We start from the raw sequence: 23,946 nt of genomic DNA on the forward strand, positions 1-23,946 counted from the left end.
CAAACTGCCACATCCTGCTCTAGACCACTTCCCTACACCATTACCCTTCGTTCTTTCCTTGGTGTCTCATTTTTTTCCTTTCTCTAGGATTTCCATGTAAAACCCCTCAATTATCTTCTGCCATTTTTCTACTCTACTCCACGACATGTGACAACTAACTCTACACCCAGCGGCTTTGTTTCCCCAGTGTGTGTGTGTGACTCGACTCCCTAATTTTGCAAATCTCTGTCATTTCCAAAAATCAGTTTGACTGATATGTTTTCCCAATGTTAGGTTGATAGCTCTCTAGATTCCCTAGGTATGGGAACTGTAAAAAGTTATGATTGTATTCTAAATCTAAGACCCAACATCATCACTCTGACAGTTGGCAATGCAAATTACTCCTGTTCAGAACATTTTTTTCAAAGTTTCAGTTCTGTTGCTACAGATTATTTGACTCGCTCTATAAAACTTTATCCCCCCCTCCCCAAAAAAAGATCCAGGGTGATGCAGAAGTAACTCGGATAGCTATTTTATCACCCCACACACCCAGTCCCTGGGGCACCCTCTCTCTAAGAAGCAGGAAAGGCCTGCGGTGACTTCTTGCAGAGAATAAAACTTGGGCTTGGAGCAAATGAAATCCCAGAGGTTTTCAGGGTTAAGGAAACTTAGCCACCTCATCCCCAAAATAAAGCGTTACAGAAGATTTCACTTTCTCCACCTCTTACTTGCCCACTTCTCTGTTGCCCTACTTAGAATACAGAACCTTGCTGGCAATCAAAGTAGACTCTGAACTCTGTTATTTTTCTCCCAACTGAAAAAAAAAAAAAAAAAAAAAGATCTGGGAGTTTAGCAAAGGAACTCATCCAATTTAGAGGCTGAGAGCCACGTCTTGAAAATTTCATCCAAGGTAAGTCAGGGATCATGTCAAACTTTCCGTAATTTCAACAACCTCCTAAGTGAAAATAAAAATGTCTATCTGGACTGACTTTAGGTTTTAAAGTTCCAAATCTAGGAAGGTAGAGGGAGGCCCATCTCGTTTTTCATTATGGTTAAATTCCATTTCCAAGAAGGGCCGGCCTCAGTCCCGGCATCTGGCATTGAGTGAACTGTGTCTGGAGGTCGCCATTACCACCAAGGCCAAGAACAAAGCGAAAAGAGATGCCTTATAGAACAGGGTCCCTTGATTGCACGGAGGTACGAGTGCATTCCACATCCAGAATGCACTTCCCTGGGGTGTCCCAGATAGTCCAACCCAGCCAAGTAAGAGCCCAAAGCTTGCCGCAGAATGTGCATTGGTCAACCTCCTGGAATGACACACACTCGCTCTGTGCCAGAGGTGGTGTTAATCACTTCTAACATCATTACCTCCATGATACAAAGAAACGAAGACCAAGGTCAAAGGTCCAAATGAGTGAAGGCAGAGCTGAAGTTCACAGCCCCTTCATCTGAGTTCAGAGGCTTCTCTTAAGACAAAATAACTGACTTAGTGAATGATCCTATTTGTGGGATCATCTATGACCAGGTACAGATAAGTTCCTGGTGTCGGTCAACACCCCCAGCTCTGTCACCATAACCCAATCACCCTCGGGCCTTCTGAAAAACTTGTTTTAAGAGGACTTTCATTTGATGAGTAGCATCAGATAAGATATGGGGCCTTTGAGGTCGGCAGGCAGGGGATCATTATTTCCCATTACACAGATGTGGAAACCGGGGCCCAGGGAAAGTAAACAGCCTGCCCACCAGCCTATCAGTGGCACAGCCAAGAATGGACCATGGGTCCCGGCCTCCAGCCCAGAGCCAACAAAGGGGTGAGGATTTGGCTGGGGTGGAACATGATCAGCTTGATTTTGCACAGTCTTTACACGTTCCAGGGCCAGGAACCCCGTGAGCCCATTGAGCTGCGTCTTCCTAAGGCTACCAAGGCCAAAATATACCTCACATTTGGAGTATGTTGAAATGGTGGGGTGTAGGGGTGAAAGACGCCTAAGTAAAAGACATATACAAACACAGATACAGCTGGAAATTGTGCTTTTATCTCCACAGATATGCATCCTTGTCTTATAAAAAGTCTTAAGCAAAACACACAGTTCCACTGACCCAAAACTAAAGAGACAAAACACAGCAGGTTGGGGGGCGGGGAGTAAGGAAGGGAATCAGGAGACAAGATCCAATACAGAATTTAATTTGCTACCAGGAGCATGGGAAGCATGCAGAAAATTACCATACGTACTAGGCACTTGTGAGAAGCAGAACTCTATCTCGGAGCTCCCTGGCAGGCAATGCAAAGAGGGAAACACAATTAGCTTTGTGATTCTGTGTCACAGATGGGATTCCTCACTTTACTGTAAAGATTCTTTATCACCCTTCATTTTTCAGTACCATTAACTGTGTTCCATTTCCCAGGTATTAGTTCTGTCTCTGTATCTGCTGAGCTGATCTGAAATGACCTGCAGCAAAGTCTCTGTAGAAAAGCTTCTGGAATCAGAAGAGCTGGCTGCTGTCTTGCCTCCCTGCGATTGCCAAGTGTTTATTTACCGAGCATCGCCTGCACAGACTGCCGATGAAGAAGTTTAAAACGGCTCCGGTAGGAGACTGAACCGTCAGAATAGCAATTGGAAACGAAGCAGAGACAGCTCTTTCAAGTGGAAGTAAATGATGAAACGCACATTTGGGTTCATGTCCTCTCCGTGGGGCCACAGTTTTTCTGAAGCCCTTTCCTGTACGAAGCGAGGCATGCGGGAGTAAGGTGACCCCTCCCCACTTCTCTCTCTGCCCTACCTAGTCCTGCTGGCAAAGGATGGCAGGCGGAGCCAGGGGACCTCAGCCCTAAGCACTGAGTGGGCCGCGTGAAATGGGTGGGGAAGGAGACTCGGGCTCTGGCTGCACAGTAGGCTTTGTGCAACAGGGCTGTAAACTGAGTCAGGCTCCCTGAAGACATGCAAGCCTTCCAGGGCCCAACTTCAGCCCCTCAATCTCCACCCCCACCCCCACTATCCTCAAGCTCTGGGCTCCAGAGCAGACTTTTACCAGAACCGTGTGCTCGGGGCATCAGGAATATGATTCCCCATCTGTTACTCTAGCTGATGGGCAGAGACCCTAGGAAACCAGGAGGGAAGAGGGGTGATCAGCAGGACAGGATATCCTGCCATCCCTGAGTTTAATACCACTGGACAGCCCCAGAAACCTCTGTTTAACACCCAGCAACTAGTATTTCAGCTTTCCTTTCACTGACCTGCAACCATCTCCCTAATGCAACCACCACTTACTGGAGCCACTGTAGCTCCCTTAGGATAGTTGTACCGATTAAATAACGTGACACTTCCGAGGTGTAAAGCCATGTATTTACTCCCAAACCAGAGGCTTGAGGGTTCTTAAGGATTTTAAGCAGGGGGGAAAAAATCTCCCTCTTTGGAGTCAACGTGAGCGACCATTGTTCGCTGTTCAGAAAGGCCAGTCACAAAGCAGCTGGAGGTACGAAACCCTGGAAACGTATGAAAACGCATCCAGGTTGCTGTGAAGGGCAGAGAGCCGGCGGAACGGGGCTGTGCTCCTAGTGCAGACTCAGACAGAAACGGGGTTAGATCCAGCTTACACGCTGTGGGATTTTGAGCAAGTTATTTGACCTCTCTGCACCCCATTATCCTAATCTGCAAAATGGGGCAAAGCCAGCTATTACCTGGCAGAGGAGACTAAAAGAGATAAAGTGTTTAGGCCAGAATAATTAGGAGTCCCCAGGGCACCCCTGCCGTTGAACGCAGAGCAGCTACCCAGAATCTGAGGCTGTGCTCTCTGCAGGGGATCTTCTGCTCAGCACAGCCTCCGAATCCATTCTTCAGGGGTTTCTAACACAGATTGCGGAGGGAAGGAAAGGTTTCTGGAAAACCCAGTTGCTGGGGCTGGGCTCAACTTGGCTGGTGTCACAGCTAAAGACGCCTGTCTGAGGACAGAGAACCTCAGAGGCTGTCTTGAGGCTGCTCCATGCAAGGTGGGGCTGGGGTTGGGAGGGATGAGGGGCTTGCTGGCCAGCCTGACACGTCTGAAGACGTGTTACTGCTCCGAAGTACAAAATAAGCAGAGTGCGGGTAACTCAACACTATTTTTATCACTGCTCTGACACTCCCAGACCACAGGCAAAAGCTATTGCTGGAGGGAGGGTGGCAGGGCACTGTTTATTCAGAGCGAGGGGCGGCCTGAATACCAATGGGGCCAGTGGGAGACGGAGCTGCTAGGGCTTCCAGGGTACAGGGCCCAAGAGAGGCGGGGAGGGGCACAGCTATGCGGGGACCCAGAGCAGGGCTGACCTGATGGAGAGAAATGTCCTTCGCCAAACTCAGCGCTGTGACCAGCTGCCCCGGGGCAGCGCCCTGTCTCGTCTCCATCCTGCCCAGGAATCTCCAAGTTCCTTTCCCCCCCCCCCCCCCCCCCCCGAGAGGGGGACAAAACTTGTCCTCCAGGTGTAGGCAGCTCAGATCTGAATGGTGACAGCTCCGAGCTCCTTCAGGGCAGAAACCTGATCTGCCACGTTCACCATTGTATTCCCAGTGACCAGACAATGCCTGGCACATACAGAGAACAGGCACTGGATAAACACATCCCCAAAGAAGTGTTATCCAAGGGGTTGGGGGGTGGGAGGGGGGGCATTCGTGATCAGGGCAGAGAAAACGCTTGCCCTTTTGTCTACTACAGAGAGATAATAAATAATAATAATACACACAAATAACGTGCATAGTAGGGTACAAGAGAGCAAGAAGGGGGTTAGGAAGCTTGGAGGGAAGGGTGCAATCTTTCACAGTGAGAGGAGAGGGTGTGATGTGAGCAAAGACCTGATGTGGGGGGTGTGAACAGGTTGTGTGGATATCTGGGGGAAGAGCTTTTCAGGGAAGTGGGAAGTGCAGTGCAAAGGCCATGAGGTGACAGCATGCCCTGTGTGGGTCCCCTCACCAGTGGGGAGGAGCAAGGAAGCAGGAATGGAAAAAGTAAAAGGATGAGAAGGAGGAGATTAGGTCAGAGAAGGAATGGGGCCTAGATCATATAAAGCCTTCTAGAACCGTGGTTCTCAATGGGAATCATTTTATCCTCCATGGGACATCCTTGCATGTCTGGAGACATTTTTGGTCGTCCCAACTGGGGATGGAGGATGCTGGTATTGATGGGTAGAGGCCAGGGGTGCTGCTAAATGTCCAATGATGCACGGGACATCCCCACAAAGCATTACCTGGCCTGAGATATCCCCTGGTGCAAGTCTAGACCATCGTAAGGACCTTTTGGCTCTTGCCCTGAGTGAGTGGAGATCACGTGCTGAATGAATGAACAGTAACACAAATGGTAAGTCAGGAGGTGTTTCACCTTCTTCCGAACCCTTTGTCCTATTAATAGAGTTGGGAAAAAGAGAAGAATAGGAAAACAGAGAAAAGAGGCCTTTCTTCCTGCCAAAAGCACACAGTCGAACTCCGGGTTTTGAAACGTCCTACTTTATGTGCAACCTAAAAGGATGCCAACTGCCGTCTGGCCTGGTGACAACGGAAGAAACTTCTTGGAAAGCTGGCTGCGGTAACAAGGGGGTGGCCAGGATCCGCCCAAGGGGAAAACCCTGAAATCAGCAGGAAAAACCAGGTTTATCGGGCACTGGGATATAACAGGGCCCCAGAGGAGGTCAGCTCAACATCCTTTTCTCCCCAGGTGAAGACAGGAGGGCAGGGTGGTGGCCGTGCTGGCGGCTGCTTGAGAGCTTTCTCTCCCAGTTGCCAGGTCTTGGCCTAGCTACTCCTAGACACCTATGGCCCTGCATCATTTCATGTGGGTGATTAAAGCAAGGAGGACTTCATTCGCTGTTCCTGCCTCTGAGTTTGTGAATAATCAAAGGCTAATTAGCCAGGGCCCCATGGGAGGAGGATTTAGCCATGCAAGACATCTACGAAGCTCCGAAAATAAACTGAGAGGCGGATCTGACTTGAGCACCCACAGGGATCACTGGGGATGAGGTCGGCTGGGGCCCAAGAGGGGAAGATTTCTCCAGGGCCAAGCTGACCCTTAGGCTCAAAGACATAGAAGGACGAGTCGCTGAGGATCTGGCTTTCCTCAGCCAGCTCACAGATCAATCAAATCAAAGCATCAAAAATCCAGAGCGAGATTCGAGACTGGGAAGGGCAGAGGAAGGCTCTCCTGGCCGGAGTCAAACCATCAGGGTTCAGCCCCTGGCTCCTTCCCTTCCTGGCTGTGTTAAAACATCTAAGCCCTTTGAGTCCCAGTTTCTTCATCTGTAAAATGGAATCAAATGCCAATATCAGGAATAGCCCCGAGAAAGGATTTGGAGGGGTGGGTGGGAAGGCATACGGAAGACAGCACAAGTCCCATTTACTGACTCTGGTTTACTAGATACTGTGCTAAATGTATAGACTTATTAGCTCACTCAGTTCTCAAACCCAAGGTGGCACTGGGTAACCCGCTCTAATGGAAGGATGCTGTGATTCAGAGGCATCGCGCCACTTGCTTGGGCCAAGGCGTGGGACCCTCCTTTCTCCAAGTTGTATCAGTCGTACTGCCATGCACAGAACACTTTGAACTTCGCACACGTACTGTCGGGCCGGGTCCTTATAACACGCAGGAAAGTCAGCTATCGAAGTCATCACTGCTCCGATTCGCGGGAGAGAAAACCAAAACATGTCCCTCCGTGTCCCACCGCCAGAAATCTCTACTGGGCCAACACAGGCCCCTCCCTCCCCAAAGAGTCCCTGCCCCTAAGAATGTGGTTCGGGTCAGGGGACAGCCTCGTGAGGAAGGAGAGGCGGCACGTCCGCGGTTGGGAAGCGAGCGGGCGCCATGCTCTTCAGCGCTCAGAAGCCTACACACCGCGCAGTGCGCCCACGTGTTCTTCATCCATCCTCACAGAGCCGCCAGGTCACTGCTCTAGTCGCTCCCATTTTACAGTTGATGGTCAAGCTCAGGAAAGCAAAATAATTTCAGCCATGCGGCTGGCACACGGAGGCACTGGGCCTTGAACCAGATTGGCGGACACGTTCCCAGCCACTGTGGGGCCCCTCGAAGTCTTTGTTAACTATGACGGTGGGAGTCAGGAATCTGAAAAACTGTTTCACAAGCACCCATGGGACCCCGGGATACTTAGTTTCCCCATCTCTGGCCTTAATCTTTTTCTTACAGGGAAGGGGGCTCAGTGAGATATCCCTCAGCTCTGACCTCATGTGTTGCTCTATGTTGATCTTAAACCAGTGTTTCCCAAGGGAAACGTTGTAGCCTACCTCAGGACCTCTGCACTTACTATGTCTGAAAAAGATCACCCCGACTTATCTTCATGGTTCACTCCTCAGCCAACTGTTCAGAAGACACTCTGAGAGCCACCCCTCACCCCTCAAATAGGCATTCCCTAACCCTCTTACTAGGGCTCTTTCCCATGTCACTTGTAACTAGGACATGATATATTTACTTATCATGTATATCCTCCAACTAGAAAGTAAGCTACTTTGTTTCATCCCTTATGTACCCGTAAACCCCAGCTACTACATGACAGAAATCAGGTAAATATTTGTTGAGCAGATGTGTGAATACATTAAATCCATTTCAGTGCCCCTACTATTTTCCAGGCAGGAAGCCTGGGTAACCCCACCACCGTGATGGAACCTAGCCACGTGCAGTTATCAACCTGGCTGCCATGTTTAATAAGCAAACCTGAGTTGGACGAAACAGCTTACAGGATGGGAGTGAACTTCATAACCAGACAAAGTAGGCTGGCAGATTCCACTTGCAGAAAATACCTCTCAGCCCTCTCCATCCCGTTAACCTGCTTTTCTTTCCTCAAGGAGATGACAAAACAAACCATCACCCATTACCATTGGGTTTAATTACTCAGATGATTTTAACAGTGCAGCAGGCTTTAATTACAGGCATTTCTGCTGCCAAGGGACTAAAGGTACCCGCCACGAGTGTCCATGGTTTTCTAGGAGGGGTCATAGAGTATGGGGGCTGATTTAGCGTTGGCTCAGCCATAAAGATTCTGCCAGGAGAGTTGCTTTTAATTTAACCCCTGCAGATACTGAACCAGGACCACTCATGCCGGATTTCCTCGATTGCCAAAGGACAGCCATCCTTCATAAGTGAATGCCAGAAGGAAAGTCTGCAGAATGAGATCCTGCTCTTTGAGGAAGGTTCAAAGAGACTAGGGACACGGGAAGGATTTTTCTCCCCGCACCGCCCTCCCAAACCTGGTGGGTGTCAAGCCCTAGGAGAAGCCTCACCACTGCTTTATTCCAGACCCATTTCAAAGCATGCACCCAGGCAGCACACCGAAATCAAAGCCCGCTGCCTAGGCTTTCGTTTAATGAGATGAGAATTGAGGTTCAAAAATAAACTGTGCAAAGCCTCGTAGGGAAATACCAGATGACAGAAGAAGAACTGGGCGACCGAGTGCATAAAAGGTGGCAGTGTGGGGAGCCCACGTCTAAGTCGATAACCGGGTCAGGCGGAATCTGGGGGTCAAAACAGTAGCTTAGTTGTTAATCGAGTGGTAGAATTGACCTTGGATGGCTGGGTAAGAGTTGCAGCTCTATGGAGATGCTTCCACACTCCCAACAAACATTGCCTTTTAGCAAGCACACAGTGATGCCATTTCTAGGAATTTAACCTTCAAGGTTGTTTGTGCTTAAGTCAACACGCAGGCAAGGGAGGATTGCTCCCGCAGAGTTTTGAGATGCGAACGACTGGAATCCACCCCAGCCTTCCTTGGTTGCGGCCCCAGTTAAATAACTGATGCTCTGTTGATACAAATGGAAAACGATGCGGCAATTAAAAAGGACAAGGGAATTCTATATGCGCGGAGACGGAACAATCAACAGGGTATGTGGATAAGCAAACAAACAAAAAAAAACCAAAAAAAAAAAAAACCCCCAAGATTTGTGACAGGGGGCGTGGCCTGTCACTATGAGTTAAAAAGAGCAGCACAAAAGCACAGTCCAAAGCCAGACCACCTTAAGATAGGATTCCAACTCCCAGTCACTAGTTAATGGGACATCGGGCAAGTTACTTTGTCTCTATGGACCTCGGTTTCTTCATCCATCCAATGAGCTATTAAGAAGAGTTAATGTATCTGAACAAACGTTCTCAACAAGGCTTATGTGTCCCCCGCCTGAAAGGGCAAACATTAGCTCAGACCAAGAGGTGGTGAAAAGAATCTTAACCTATTACAGTGGTCTGGGATCCTCCAAAGCTTGACCCTACCGGATCAATCTTAACCCTTAGCGTTTAATTTTAAACCATGTTTTTCTTCTTAGGAGAGTGATCTTGAAAAAAGGTTGACAGACACTGGTCTGAAGTCCTCAAAAGCTGCAGAGAGCAGATGGGGATGACACTAACCTGTGACACTGCTGTCAGGCTGAAATGAGAGGCCACGAGGCCCCATCTCTTTATCCACCCCACCCCCCAACGCCCCACCATGCCAGGCCGTGAACTTGAGTAACAAGCCTCATTTCTCAGATGAGGAGCCTGAGGTCCAAAGAAGCCAAGGGATTAGCACAGCCAGGCTTTTCACCTGGTCTCCACGACTGGGTGCCCCCACTCGACACACTAACGGTGCTTGAAGACCACATGCTTCACAGAGCTGCCCTACAATCCATTCCGGGTCGTGATAGGTCAACCCAAATACGCCCTCATCCATTTGAGCGCCAGTACAGGATGGCAAGTCTAGCCCAGAGACTGCTATAGCACACGGCCTGGAGCTCCCGTCAGGTCCACTTGAGCCGCTGGTCCTTTGCTCTGACAGTGTCTTCTTGGGAGGCTCCCTAGAGACATGTCCAAAGCCCTGAGCACTAAGAACAATCCTACCTGCTGTGAACAATGGTCTCTGTCATTTATTTGGACACAGGGTGATGGAAGGCAGTGAACCTGTTTTTCCTGCTGGCTGCCAGAAAGCTGTGAGCTCAGTCTCTGGTTCCCCCATCACGAGGCCTTGGTATTATCAATCCTGAGTCTAAGTTAAGGCCTCACCACTGTGTTTCCTTCCTCTGGCCTCATTTTCACTTACACCATCTTGTTTTGTAGACTGCGATACAAATGTCCTAGAATAGGACGTAAATAGGAGGAGTGTAAAAAAATAGTTCAACACAAACTCAAGGAACTAACTCCAAGAGGTTCCAGAAAAAGCCACCACTGACAGAACTCATTGGGCTAGATCACCCAATTTCCTGGGCGCTTTTGAGGGAAGCTGGGAGGGCAGACACTGGTGTTTGGGCTGGAAAATGTAAGATGGAGAGGTCTCATAAGGTAGGGAAGTACGTATATGGAGACGGAAAAGAGCAAGCAGGGGCTTAGTCATGAGGGTCTTAGCAGGCACATCAACTGATTCCCTGGTTCCTTCACTCACTCACTCACTCACTCACTCACTCACTCACTCATTCATTCAGTCGGGACCTGCCACTTACAGAGCACCGGGCTCCATGCAAAACTAAGTGGTGGTGACAGAGGCTGAAGGGTCCACACGGCTTCAGATATTTACCGTCAGACCCTTTACAACAAGTCTGTCAACCCCACATTTTATTTGTCAGTATACAAACATTTTTTAAACCAACAGAAAAATTCTGACACCCTCTTGAGACCCCGGGTTTCTCATCTATTACACGTGGCACGATAAGCGTGCCAGTGCGAAAATTAAATGACAGAAGGCACAGGAGGCTCTGAGAAGGAAGCCTAGGCACAGACACTGCCATGCTTTTTATGCCCATTACTACTGATCTCCCAACAGCTGGGAGGACAGGGAAGGAAGAACGCCAACGTGTCTTTACAACACAGGCAGCCTTTTTCATTCCAGTTCTAGGAAGGGGTATAATTATGATTGAAGTAATCGAGGCCCTTTACAGGCTATTTTCCTATGCTCTCTAGATGTTCAGATGAGTATGGGTTTTTTCACTATTTCAACAGTTCTGAAATGGAGGCTTATCATAGGGTCAATGTGGACACCTGACTTGTTCATTCATATTTGCTGAGAACCAACTATGTGGCAGGCACTGAAGATCTGTGAAAATATGGGAGCACTAAGTGTGTGTGTGTGTGTGTGTGTGTGTGTGTGTGTGTGTGTGTGTGTAGAGTTCACAAGACAAAGCTATGCTCACTCTGAGTTCATGCTGGAACAAGGGAGGCACACGGTGACTGTATATCGGCTGTCGGCTGGTAATAACAGGTATGAGGAAAAACAAATCCGCACAGATGGGACAGACAACAGTGATAGTTTACCATTTTAAGAGTGGTGGTCAGGAAGGCCTCTCCAGAGGAGGAGCTTTGAACCAGGACCCAAGACAGGTGAGGGAGAAAGCGTGCTGCCATTTGGAAGCACAGGGCTCTAGGTAGAGGGAAGAAAAGGTGTGAGATCGGGGGCAAAGACACGTATCTTTGGCAGTAGTCTCCCCCCACCCCCCACCTTTCCCCTCTCGATGCCAGAGCTGTTCCTATTGCAATGCTACCCACGGATTACAGAAATGCTATATTTGCACAGTACTGGCGCAGCATGAAATAATGGCGCAGGGATTTGGACGGGGAAGGGGAGAGCGGTGACTCTAACATTTTATTTCAGCTTACTCAAGCTCAGCTCCTTTGAAATAGCTGACGTGTGTTCTTGGCCATAAACCTGCAGTAAGCCTATGTACAAAAGCCTCACCTGTCAACAACCTAGTAAATCCACAGGTAAGATTTTTTTCTCCCTTCCAAAAAGTCATGGGAACGGAATGGGTTGTAATCAAAGTTGTAGGACCAGTTAAGGCAGTCCTGCTTCCTGCTTTGCACTTGATGAGTAAAGCTGAATGAGAAGGTGTCTATTTCTGCAGAATGTTAGCATAGCATTCAAGATAAATCAATGTATTTGTGCATACATCCCCAAACTTTGCAAAGACAGAGGAGACAATGGGATAATGAGGTCGTGGCTGTGACATTTCTCTGCGAGGGTTGTGACAAACTAGCCAAGAACAAAGCCATATTCTGAGACAAGAAAGGGCACCTGCTTCTGGGTAACAAAGAAGACCTGACCCTTAAAGCAACATGCATGCTTCCAGCTATGCTCACTGCTGCATCCGAGTGCCTCCTGTGGCCACTAACAACTTGATGTGAGCCTACACGTTGTCCCTATTGTATGAGGAGGGGGGAGGTCAGGGATGTGCAGACTCTGAAGCACATCCCAATCCCCATGGCAGGGTGCCACGAGGCTTCACTACCTGGGACAGGAGAGGAGACATTCCGAGACTTGGGTTCAAGTTCACATGTCCATCCTGAGTATAAGTCTACAGTCACTGATCTAACTACCTTCTCTGATTTCCAAAAATATGCCCTTCTGGATTCTAGCGGATGGCAGATTAGAATGTGTATGTGCACTGGAGGAGAGACAGGAGAGGAAGGGTCTGAGACAGGAGACAGGAGGGTACACTTTGAAACCTCCTTCAGGTATCACAAACTCACAGGACAACAGCTAATCCCTGATCATGGTGATGGGGCCGTGGGCAGCATTTTGTTCTCCAGATCCTGTTTACAAGGCACCAAAGGGGTCACACATCTTCAGGAATACAGGTTAACCAAACTGTGCGGGGGGCACTTTCAGGGTCAGCCTCAGTTATGTGTAACATTCACGTGTAATACAGAATACCTTCCTTCTAAACAAGACCCAAGAGACCAAGTGTTAGTCTATTAAGCATTAATAACTCTTGAGGCCCCACAGACCCCACACTCCGGCTTCATGAGGATTTTTGTTTGTGTAGTGTTTATTTTTGAGAGAGTCAAAGAGAAAGAGAGAGTGCGCACGAGCGAGCAGGGGAGGGGCAGAGAGAGAGGGAGACACACAATCCAGAGCCAGCTCCAGGCTCTGAGCTGTCAGCACAGAGCCTGACGCGGGGCTCAAACTCACAAACCACAAGATCGTGACCTGAGCCAGAGTGGAAAGGTGAACCGACCATGCCACCCAGGTGCGCCGTGAGAACTTTCATTTCCAGATGAAAAGAGCTGGGTCTCAAGCCCACATGTCTGAGAAACCATCAGTCCCGTGTGCTGAACCCCTTCCCCAGGTGAGCTGGCAGCCACGGGGGGCATGACTCCCCACTACTCTTATGGCCTCAGGCTAAGGCTAGCCAGGGAGACAGGGTGCCCTCTCTGGCTGAGAACTGCGGTTATGTCCCTTCCCCAACACACATGGACACAAACACACCTGACACGGGGAAACAACTATACAGTCAACCTGGAGAGCCTGTGAGTAACCAAGGGACAGCTGAAGACTTTACTCTCCCTTGGCACAGGGGAGTCATTTTCAGGGTAAGTGACCAAGTGCGTTCTTGTATTAGGAGATTAGCTGCAGGGGTGTTATGGACCAAATGCTTGTGTCTCCCAAGAATTCCTGTTGAGACCCTAACCCCTGATGTGATGGTGTTAGGAGGTGGGGTTTCAGGAGGTTGACCAGGTCACAAGGGTGGATTCATCATGAACAGAATCAGCCAGCGCCCTGGCCCTCGTTCCACCCTGTGAGGACGCCACAAGAGGTGGGCGACCAGCGCCTAGGAAGGAGGAGGACCAAGCCAGCAGCAGACTCGGGAACTCTGAGCAATCAAGGTCTGTTATCTCTAAGCCACCGCTCTACAGTGCTTGGTCCCAGCAGCCAGAGCAAAGTCAGAGAGGTGGATACACACCATGTGCGTACTCAAGGAGAATTCAAGTGCAGGTGGTTGGGAGGGCAAAAGTGAGCAAACTGGAGACAACATACAAGAGAGAACAAAAACAGACGACACAGGATTTTTGCCCTTTCAAACCTCAACTCCAGATAAGATGCAACGTCTCTGTACACGGACGTTTCACTTTATAGAGTAGATAGACTTCAGAAAAATCGGATACGAACAAGAATTTTTTAAAAATCCTTTTTGGGGGCACCTGGGTGGCTCACTCAGTTAAGCATCTGACTTTGGCTCAGGTCACGATCTGGCAGTTTGTGAGTTCGAGCCCTGCACCAGGCTCTGTGCTGACAGCTCAGAGCCTGGAGCCAGCCTCAGATTCTGTGTCTCCCCCCCACCTCTCTCTCTGCCCCTCCCCCACTTGTAGACTCGCTCACTCTCAAAAATAAACATTAATAAAAAAAGTATCCTTTGGCAAGTTTGAGTTTCCAAGTGTTCTGAATGTCCCTATACTCATGAAGCCAAACCTGTATGATAGGGGTGTATTCCGGCCCCCCTCCTTAGACAGAGGAAGGGTCTGAGGCCCAAAAGGCCAAGTGACTGACCTAAGGTCACACAGCTGGAGTCAGAATTGAGCCTTGAACTTGAGGGTCTGCTCTTCTTGGCAGTATGGGCCAGAGCCTGGGACCAAGGAATCTGTTAGTCTTACGAGCCTGTAGTTTTAATGCCCTATTTTTCTGGAAGTCCAAACTACACCACCAGGGTGTTTCTCTTATTCATTACGGAGTCCTCTTGATTTTATTTATATTTTGCAGCAAAATGATTTAAAGCCAATGTGCTCGGGCACAGAGGAAATCTGACCTGAAAGACTGTCTTTGTGGCAAAAGGAGAACCAGCAGATACTTATTTCCTGCCTTTGCGAGGCCAGTAACATCCTGGTACAAGGAGCTTCTCTGCACAGTGAGGTGGAAAATCTTTCCAATGACTCCGGCCCATTTGTAACTCTGCCCTGAATAAAAGAAGGGATTGATCGGGGCTTGGACTGCTTCCATGCCCAGGGGCCGTCCTGCGCCCTAGGAGACACGTCTACGATGGGATGAAATTCAATGGGGCAATTGCTCTTGGAGAGAGAGCCCAGTAGGAGTCAGCTCGGCCCCTGAAGAGTGAGCCCTGAGGGGTTAAACATGCTCCGCCTTGCTCTGCTTGGGGTGGGGGGTTCTCTAGAGGGAGGGACGCCTGCAAGTCTCCAAAATTCAGAGGCTTTAAAGGAAACAGAGGGAAGGCTTGCCACTGGCTGCTTAGGAACTGCACCTCAGTTTCCCCTCCTCGTGATCCCCAATCCACAGTTGGCATAACGTAGCCTCAGTGCGTCCATCAGCCAGTGGGGTGGCATTTCTTAAGCATCTTCAATGGACTGCCACAGTGGGGTTACTCAGAGGCTTCCTAACAGGGCAGAGGGACCTGGGGGCTTGAAAAGGATGGATGCCCCACGGCTCTGGACACATCCCACGAACCCAATATCCCCTAGTGGTGGCCGATGCCCAGAGTTCTATGCTGGCTAGGAGGCTAGGACACCTGAGCCGAGTTTTAGATGCTGCCACGTGGGCAGCCGACTTCTCCCTCTGGACTGTACTTGACTCTTCTGTAAAAGTGGGGTGAGGCTGCTTACCTTAGGGCAGCAATTCTCAATTTGGGAGTGGACATTTTGCCCCTCCCCCCAGGGAACACTTGGAAATTTCTGGAGACGTTTTTGACTGTCACACTGGGAGACAGGGAGTAGGATGGGGTGCTACTGGCATCTCGTATGCAGAAGCCAGGGACACTGCTCAACATGCTACGGGGCACAAGACAGCATCCTCCCCCCCACACAAGAAAAAATGATCCAGATCAAAATGTCAGTAAGGGTGCCAAAGTCAACTAAGTGCAGACAAAGCTCTTTTGGCACCCTCACAAGATGGTTCAGTGCTCTGGTTCAAGGCTAAGACACAGGCCCACACTCTTGCTCATCTACCCAAGATCTCATCCCAATCTCGACCTTCTCTCCCATTTCCTAGGCGTATGAACACGAACAAGATTCTTCTCTTATCCAAGCATCAGCTTCAAGGTTGAGATCAGGGGGTATATACCAGCTGCTCTAAGCCAGAGTCACCATCCATGAAGATTCTAACTCAGTATCATTCCCGGCAACTGGCACACAGCAAGTGGTCAATAAATGGGATGTGTTATTTTATGTAAGGAAAATAACGTCTCTCTCCTAACTGCCACGGGCATAATAAAACGTGAAGTCTGGTTAGCACAGTGCCTCGTGTCCTTGATGATAACGAGTACATCTTGGTTGATGAAGGCAAAGGATCGATATGTGGGCACAAACATAAGTGACAAGAACAAATGAAGGTTTGTGGAAAAGCAAACGTCCAGGGGCACCTGCATGGCTCAAGTCATAATCACACACTGTTCATGCGATCAAGCCCCGTTTTGGGGGCCTGCTTGGGATTCTCTCTCTTTCCAAATAAACAAACTCAAAAAAAAGAAAAAGAAAAAGGCCAATGTCTAGCCTGGAGCTTAACGTGCACAGAGTGGCCAAAAGGTATCTGCTCTGGGGCACCTAGGTGGATCAGGGATCAGTCGGTTAAGCATCCGACTTCAGCTTAGGTCATGATCTCATGGTTTGTGAGTTCAAGCCCTGCATTGGGCTCTATTGACAGCTTGGAGCCTGGAGCCTGCTCCAGATTCTACCTCTGTCTCTGCCCCTCCCCTGCTCACACACACACACACTCTCTCTCTCTCAAAAACAAAAACAAAAAAATGTTATCTGCTCCATGGAGAGGAAGTGACTCAGGGAAGTACGAGGGGCTTACAGCAGAGTTTCTCAGCCTCAGGATTACATATCTCGGGGCCCAAGGATTCTGTGCTGAGGGAGCTGTTCCCCACAATGTATAATGTTAGCAGCATCCCTTTACCATCCCTTCCTCCCCATCCCAGCTGTGACAACCAAAAAAGGTCTCTGGCCACTACCAAGTATTCCCTGGGGGGGCACAAATGCCTCTGAGAACCCCTGGTCTGAAACTGTCTGACACACGCCAGGCTTTCACTCAGCAAATATGCTGGAAGGAAGCAGGGACAGAGGAGCGACAGAACCAGGCTGACCCACAGGGCAGCAGGCCTTGGCTGCCTCTCCTGACCTTCACTCCTGATAGACGACGCGGAGAGAGGCTGTCCGCCGGCAGCTCGGTTTCTCTCAAACAGGTGGCTCTTACTCAAGCCCACTGTTTGCGCTCTGCCTTAAGCGGGCAACTTCCCTGAGAATCCATTTTTCTGGTCCTGAAGATTGTCTGTGGATAGCACAGTCAGTATCCGTACCACTCAACCTGCCTCTCATCACTCTCCCTTCAAAGGGATTCTCTGGAAGTACCTGTAGTCCCGAATGGTTTAATGTTCCTGTTGTGTGGCCGAGCCATTGTAGTCAGGAAGAGTAAGAGGTATGGAGTTACCCTGGATTTGCGGTTGGAGGCTTAGAGGTGGAAAACCCTGGACTCTCTAGCTCCTGAACCTAACCCTTTGGCAGATGGTGAGGGAGCTATGGAGGGAGGAAGAAAAATCACAGGTCAGGTGCACAGCTGGGGGGGAGGGACAAGGGAGAGAGGTCACCTGAGAGCTCAAAGGCTGGGGGTAGGACCACCAGCAGATGCGAAATTCTAGGACCCACCTTAAGGAAGGAGCTACAATGGAGCAGACTCACTGGACCCTCCCTTAATACCCCCTCTCCCTCACATCCCAGCTCCAATCTCGGCCAGGTCCTCTGTCTTCCTCGCATGTGGCCACTTCTCTGCAGCTCCACCGTGGCCAGCAGCTAGATGTGAGCAGCAGATGCAGACTGATCCCCTTGTGCTTTACCTGGCCCACGCAGGCAGCCCTCCTACACCCAGCAGCCAGAGCAACCCTCTGAAAAGACCAATCAGATGCTACTCCTTTGCTTAAAACCCTTGCACAGCTACTATTGCTGAGGATCCACACGGAATTCTGACTGCAGCCCACAAGGCCAGGCTCCTGCCCAGCCCCCACCTGCCCCCTTCTCCACCCTCTGTTTTGCTTCTTAGCATTCTCTCCAGTCATTACCAGGTTCCCACTTAGACCAGGACCTTTGCACATGCTGCTTCCTCCTCCTCCTCCACTAATTGCTACCCGGACTACACTTCTTCATTTCAGCTTAAATGTCGCTTCCCTAGGGACATTCTGCTGACCTTTCCTGGCCAAGCCCACAGTGAAACAGTCTCAGAACACTGGGACTTTCATCCCATTGCACTTCAGTCTGGCTCAACAATTGGCATCTGTCCCCACCAGATGACGAAGCTGCCTGAGGGCAGGGCGTCTATTTTGTCCACTGATGTGTCTTTGTTCCTATTCAGTTCAGTAAACATTTGTGGAATAAACAACCTCACGAATGGGGATAAAGAAGAGAGAAGCTTGCCCCAAGCTTAGACAGCCTCCCTTTCAGGGGTCATACCATGGCTCCATTCCCAGACACCTCCCAGGAGAATTAAAAAGGGAGCTGAGGGGAGTATGGTGTCTTCTCCGAGCCTCCCCGCCCTGCACCCCCTTCCAGGACACTGAGCCCCAGCAAAACCACCCACTGGTTTGACAACAAAGTGCCAAACTCCTACTGGAAGCGAGATGTGGACCTTGATCTCCAGGAGGCCCGCAGCAGCAACACCAACTGGGGGGTTGGTTGGAAATGCAGAATCCCAGGCCCCATCCCAGATGGCCAGGGTAAGAACCTGCATGTGAACAGATCCCAGGTGATGGGTATTGGCGCTGGGCTAGAGAGCGCTGGACAGAACCATCTGGAGGCCCCTGGACCCCACCTACCTCACCCCCACTTTCTGATTCAGTGTTTGCAGTATGGCAGGACTCAGGTTCAAGATGATGGGGTTGGTCCTGGATCAAGCTTTGAGAACCATTACTTGACAGCTTTATGGGGGTCCAGGAAGGAAGTCCTCAGAGAGGCCCAGAAAGGCATTCTCAAAGAAGCGAGGTGTGAGCTGGGAGGATGAGTAAGAGCTTGCCACACAACAGGTTAGAGGGGCAATGTGGACAGAGGACACCACACAGAACAAACTAAGAAGCATGATGCACATTGTGTCACTCATTATCAGTGCCTGGATTCCAGGCAGGGCAGGAAGAAGACCAAGGAGGGGAGTGGAGGGGAGGGGAGGGGAGGGGAGGGGAGGGGAGGGGAGGGGAGGGGAGGGAAGGGAGCCCCAAGGTCACAGAAGCCCTGCTTCCTCTTCACCCCACACAGCACTGCCAAGGAGGAAATAAAACATCCTCAGATGTCACGATCATATAGCTAACGCTCCTGGGACGCTTACCATACATCTAGTCTCATCCCAAGGCCTTACTTCCATTAACGTAGCTTTCTTTCTTTTCCAACTGTTTGAAAGAGGGAATTATAGACTCACAGGCAGTTGCCAAGATAGTACAGAGTTCCATGTTCCTTCACCCAGCTTCCCCCAATGGTGACATCTTATTTAACTGCGTTGCAATATTAAAGCCAGACGATTCACATCACTATGATACTATTAACTAAGACCACAGTGATTTCATGTTCACATTTTCCATGCACACATTTGTGTGTATGTGTGTGTGTGTGGGTGTGTTACTCCTGAGTCCTCACAACAACCCTGTTATTATCCCATTTTGCAGATGAGGAAACCAAAGCACAGAGAGAATAACTTGCAGGAGCAGAAGGGGGAAGAAACTGATTTCTGGAAGTCTTGCTTCTCTGACAAGTTCTGATATTTATGCAAACTCACAGATCAGGGAGATTTCCAAGGGGGATGCATATCTGCAAAAAGAGGCCCATCCCGAAGGACCCTGTCGTCTGGGAAAAAGACTCACTGGCAGGAGCCAAGCAGAGAAGCTGGGAAAGGGGAGGGTGGCCACGGATGCCCCTCTACTGTTGGCCCCTGGGAAGCCTTGCTCCCAGCTCAAAGGCGCCCCTGTCCACTGGATCTGCCCCCAGGTACCTGGTCGGGTGATGTTCGCAGGGCTGGCCTGGGCTGTCTGCCAACATCAGGACCAGACAGAAATCTGCTGTTCCATATCCCAGCTCCTGCCCTGGAGCCTGGCAACCCCACAGAGGCCTGTTTGTGAAGGCAGGAAGGAGGCTGGGCTGTTCAGCCTTCCCGTCAGACAAGCTCTGAGCCCCCAGCGGCTGGGCTGGGCTGGGCTGGGCTGGGCTAGGGGAGGATAGGGTAGGGAGAGAAGACACACAGCAAGGCCTTACACCACCAAACAAGGCCTCCGTCATGATCAGGGCCTCCAGCCACCGCCTTAGTGGCCAGCGACTACCAGACATAGGCCTCCTTTTGCTGCTTTTATGGCTTGGTGGGCTTCTTAGAAGGGAATGTTCTCTGTGATTACAAACATGTAAAGATGATCTATGCACATGGACAGGGTCTGCTCAGACCCACACACACCGTTGGATTTGTAGCCAGACTGGTGGGGCCATGGGTGAATTCTTTCCTTTGTCAACGTGGCACTCTGCTAATGTTACTATAATGCTTTTTGTGTAGTTAGGCAAAAAGGTTTTCTTTCATGGGGGGGGGGGCGCAAATTTTAGAAAAGGACACTATGGCACGGGGAATGATTTTGCTTAAATGTGAAACAACTGTTACAGTCTGGTAAGTAGCCTCATGTCTGAACTTCTCCAAGCCTCAGTTCCCTTGACTGGAAAGCATAGGTGTGGCTACAAGGATCCATCCCCAACTGTTAAGCTACAGAGACCTGTATGGGAGGGGGCAAAGTTAAAGCAAGTCTTTTACTTCTATTTTGTCCAGAGATTCAAAATGCAGCCTTGGGCAGGCCCCACCAATCCGTCATGGTCATTAGTTTTAAGTCCATCCACTCTGGGAGGGTTGGGAAACACAATGAAACCCGACTGTTTTAAAACATTCTGCAGGTCAAACCAAGCTGGCTGATTGCCTTAGGTGCTCATTTGACTTCTGAAGCCCACTCGTGCCCAGAAGCATTTCGGGAGCTCTGGGACATCTTCGATCTTTGGATCGGAAGATTCTAGGGGGAAAGCTCTGAATCGATGGGCCTGCAGGTAATGAACTGTGGTCCTGGAGTGTCCATGCAGCTGCCCAGTCTCTGGCCAGAGTCCTCCCAGGTCAGTTCCTCACCTGCACAGGAACTCCCTTGGGTGCCACAGAGAAGGAGGCTGCGTGCAGCTAACTCAACATCATTTTTAGAGCCTCCCAGAAACCACTAGATTCTTGAAACCAGAATATGTGTTACCAGTTGCCCTCAAATGGCCAGAAGTTCTCCCCACTCATTCCCACCAGTTACTGTTCCTTAAGGGACATCAATACATCTACTCTCCAAATGAACCCATAATAGAAGGGAAAATGGGCACACAATTAACTGAGAACATCACGTGAAACCAAATTACCATTTATACCCTCTCATTCCAGAAAGGGAAGGCTGCAGTGAAAGACACAGAAGCCAGAAAAACCGTATACAGACAGAAAATCAATAACCACAGTGAAGGAATGGGAACTTTACAAACGGCAGCTAACAGAATGATTCCAACCGACATCAGATGAGGCTCTGAGCTTCCTGGTGACCAAAGCAAAAAAGAACCTATCATATTATATAGCTCATAATCTAACACCTGGAAGCTTAGCCACAGAAAAAAGAAAAGCTAGCTCCTGGTACAATGTGCCCGGCAGGTGTGAGCAAGGAGGCAGAAGGTAAGGAGGTCCAGAGGTCAGTGGCAGCCAGGCCAAGATCAGGCCTTTGGCTTATACTCTAAGCGGCATGAGGAGTCGGGGTGGGCTTTAAGCAGAGGCCTGACCTCATCTCACTCATGACTTAAAAGAACAATTCTGACATGTTCTGAGAATAGCCTGCTGGGATACAATGGGAGAAGCGGGGAGGCCTATCCGGAGGCTACAGCAAAATGCCACCCAAGAGACAATGCAAGCCCTTAGAATGAAACCCAGCCTACTTCCCAGCACCCACAAGGCTTCACATGCTCTAGACCCTCCTCTCTGTTCAGCTCAATCCCATGCCACTTTCTCTCCCTCCCACCACTGCAATCTGTCCACTTCTGGTCCCATCTATTAGTCACGTTGGGTATCTGCCCATCATGTTCTTCCCTTGACTTCTGCATGGCACTGTAACTGTCAGCCCGGGAGATCTCTTTCCCAAGCCCCTGTGACTTGTAGGACCTCCCTCAATCCCAGACTCTCCTGCTTCTTTCTTAGCGCCAAATCACAGCCCATCATTATTGTGGTCTGGTTTACTTCTTGGTTGATTGTGGCCCATCTCTCCACCAGGAGGTCTAGTATTCCACCAAGACAAAGATGTGTCTCCCATGGCATCTCCTCCTCCATCATAGCCCAGGGCCTGACACATAACAGGTGCTTAATAAATTCTGGTGAAAACGCAGAGCCACTAGGTTAGGAAAGGAGAGCTCAGAGATGTCAGGCTACCTGCTGGTGAATCCCAGGTCTGACTCTCAGGCCAGGGCCTCTGATCCAATCGCTCAGGAGTCAAATCACAAGATCTTTCCCTGACCTTACTCCCTAAGACCCCTACCAATGGATTGCAGCAAGATCTTTGTGCCTTGCTACGGAGCCAACAAGAAATGTGATGACGATCAGAAGAGGGTCAGGAAGTTGCAGCTGGAGTCCGGCTCCATGTAGGAGAGCAAAGGGGGATGCGGCAAGACCCTACCTGGCTGGCTGGCCTTATGGCCACCATGTTCCACCGCTCGCAACACAAACTATCCTCCCCCAAGTACACAGCCTTTATCTCATCAATTTTCTAGGCTACGCCAACCAAACAGTGGAATCCACAGGAAATTAAGCTTATTGACTCAGTCTTTGGTACCACATGGAGAAGATATATTTACACATGTCATCTGAGCCTGGGGGACTAGTGGTTATTGGCACCAAGTATTTACTGAGTTTTGAATGATAGCTGGAACAGGAATGGGGTGGAAGGACAGATACCCTGTTTCTTCACTGCATGCAGATTTCTGAGCCGGGGGCGACAGGGTGGGCCTTCTCCTGAGCCCGTGTTTTCCCTCCATGTGGCTGGCTTGGACAGTGGAAGCGTTTTGGGTAAAGCTAATATTCTGCAGAAACTGGTTTCAGAGAGAACGGACTTTTAAACTTCAGGCCGACTTAATGGGGCTCTCGTTGTTGGCAGCAGCGAATTGTGATGTGATCCCATCTCTAGGTGTTTGCCTCATGCCATCTCTTCATGGTTCTTTGAGCTGTAACTTCTCCTTGGGTCATTTACGACCAGAGGGGAAAAGCAATCTTTGAGATTCATGATGGAAACAGCAGGGGCCTGGGGAATAAATGCCCAAATAAAAAATAACCATAAATAAATCATGACATCAATGGCTAATAATTAGGGACCCAGCACAAGTGCCAGGGACTGTAAAGATATTTACATGCAGTATTTCACTAACCTCATATGTTCTTTTATAAGAACAAAATCTAAGCTCCTTATCATGACCTTATGAGGCCCTATGGGATCAGGAGATTGTCAACTTCTGTAAGTTCCTCCCACCCCTACTCATCAGTGGGTTTCAACCACCAGAAGCAAACTCATTCCTGCCTCAGGACATCTGCACACGCTACCCCTCTGCCTGGTGTACTTTTCCCCACGTCCTTGAATATCTGTCTGGTTTATTCCCATCACTTGAAGCTGGGCTCAAATATCACCTATGCCCCCTGGAGCCACTACCCATCTCATCACCCTGTTTAATCTTTCCCATAGCACCTTTCCACTTCTTTCGAGTTTTCATATTTATGTGTCTGCTTAGGCATTTATAGTCTGTTTCTTCTCGCTAAGCTCCATGATATCAGAGACCTTGGACTCCCAAGAAACCCAGTGCCTGGAGACATGCCAGCACATGCAGAGGCCAAGTAATGACTCCGGGAGAGAATTAAAGGGGAACAGGAGTCACTGTTCCAGTTGATGTCACTCCAAAGCCTAGGTTCCTAACCACTGGCTGACATGGCCTCAGCACAGGACACTGAGTCAGCTGGACTTCCAAAGATAACACCGGCATGTGGCTTCTGGGGGGAGGGGTAAATTTCACCACAAGGCTGAGGTTTTATCTGGTTTTGTAAACCACTTCCTAAGAAGCACCGAGGCTCCTATGCCAACACTTGATGAGGTGGAGGGTATGGTGTCCTGACGCGATTCTCTAGCCACAGATTTGTTCTCTGAATGCAGGGATCACATTGGTACCTCAGCAAAATACAACAGCATGAGTACAGGCGTCGGTTATGCAGACCCA

At 49.7% G+C, this 23,946-nt stretch overlaps 1 protein-coding gene across 2 annotated transcripts in view; it reads right to left on the reverse strand.

Moving 5' to 3' along the window:
- Positions 1–23,946, reverse strand: part of XYLT1 (xylosyltransferase 1) — a 312,721-nt gene that overhangs the window by 167,859 nt on the left and 120,916 nt on the right. The window lies entirely within an intron of this gene.

Source organism: Neofelis nebulosa, chromosome 18 (assembly GCF_028018385.1).
Source record: "Neofelis nebulosa isolate mNeoNeb1 chromosome 18, mNeoNeb1.pri, whole genome shotgun sequence".
NCBI lineage: Eukaryota > Metazoa > Chordata > Mammalia > Carnivora > Felidae > Neofelis > Neofelis nebulosa.